Genomic DNA, 1,506 nt, shown 5'->3' on the forward strand with positions numbered 1-1,506 from the left:
TTTTACCAATTTATACTCATACCCACTTCCTGTGTTTAGCTGTTCAATAATATCCGTTGCTTTCTCTACTTCCTTCTTTATTCATAAACCCTCTGTAGGCTGCCTTTTGTTCCCCGTATTCCACTGATATTGTTTTCACTAAGGTCATCAGGTATCATCCAGAGTGGCAGTTTCAGTGATTGATCTAATTTCTGGCCTTATCTTCGTTGACCCCCCCTTTGGGGAATTTAATACTGTGGACCACTCTTCTCTTCCTGAAATATTTCCCTTGGTCAGGTAAAGCAGGTGCAGTCTTACTAGCCTCATTTTACAGGGAGCAAACCAAGACCCAGAGAGTGACCAAGTCTACTAAAACACAGCACTATTCAGTGTTCATATCTAGGCCTACTGACTCCCACAGCCTTGAGCTTCTTTTTGAGTGTGGTTTTTGGAATCCTTGGTAATATGTGTAAATTCTTTAGTGTTAAGAGGGTCTCACAAGAAGAATTTTGTCTGGTTCTCTCTGTTTCTTTTTGGAAGAAATTTCTATTGCATTCCATTCCCCCAGCCCGGCCACCAATGTAATCCGTCGTTAAGGCCTTGGCTGGAACAGGGTCCTAATGAGGACTCAGTTGTGCGGGTGTTGCAGAGTTAGTGCATCCCTGAGAGTTCACGGATGGAAAGAAGGCAGCACAGAGGACCTGCCAGGAAACCCAGAAGCCGGCTTCGTGGCCAAGCAGTAATCTGCGGGGTCCTGTGCAACTGTGTTATGGGCTTTACTGGATGAGCTGCGCAGTTACTTCTCAAACCACCGTCACGTGACTTAGAGCAGTTGCTTCTTCACACACTTGTTTTGAGGATTTAATAAGTTCAACGTACATAAATCTCTGGGCTCTGCCTGACGCACGACAGACACTCAATAACTGGCAGTCACTTGGGTATTTAATTTCCATGTAACAAGTATTCCTCTGGATTCGACCTCATTCTGGCCTTCCAATGATGCAACCAAACTCCAGATCCGCATATGAATATTTTAAATCACCATTCTATTGAGGCAGAAACTGAGGATCAGAGAACAAGCACCAGGCCTCGAAGTAGCCGCCAACTGGAGCGGGATCTGCCAGGAGCACCCAGCTTCTCAGCGGGGCACCCCCAGGCCCCACAACTCTTCAGCGCGCTGCGCTCGCAGCCTCCAGCCTTCACCTCTGCGCCCGGCCGCTCAGCGCCATCTTTGAGCCTGGCACGGGGCCGCACTTCCGCACTTCCCTTCCCGGCCAGGGGTGGCCGCGCATGCTCAAGCGTGCGCCTGCTGGGGCCGGAGAATCCAAAACTGGCCAGGTTTGCCGCACACTGGCCAGAAAGAAGAATTTATCTCGTTCTCTCAGGTCGGGAGGAGGCGGCCTGACCCATTAAAAAATGGTGCTGACAGCCTCACCTCCCCAGTCTTCCGCTCTGGAGGCGCAGGGGCGAAGGTCGCATTGTAGTGCGCAGGCGCGAGAGGGCGGTGCTATCTCCATGGCAACGCGC

The sequence above is a fragment of the Suricata suricatta genome, chromosome 13 (assembly GCF_006229205.1).
Source record: "Suricata suricatta isolate VVHF042 chromosome 13, meerkat_22Aug2017_6uvM2_HiC, whole genome shotgun sequence".
NCBI classification, from domain to species: domain Eukaryota; kingdom Metazoa; phylum Chordata; class Mammalia; order Carnivora; family Herpestidae; genus Suricata; species Suricata suricatta.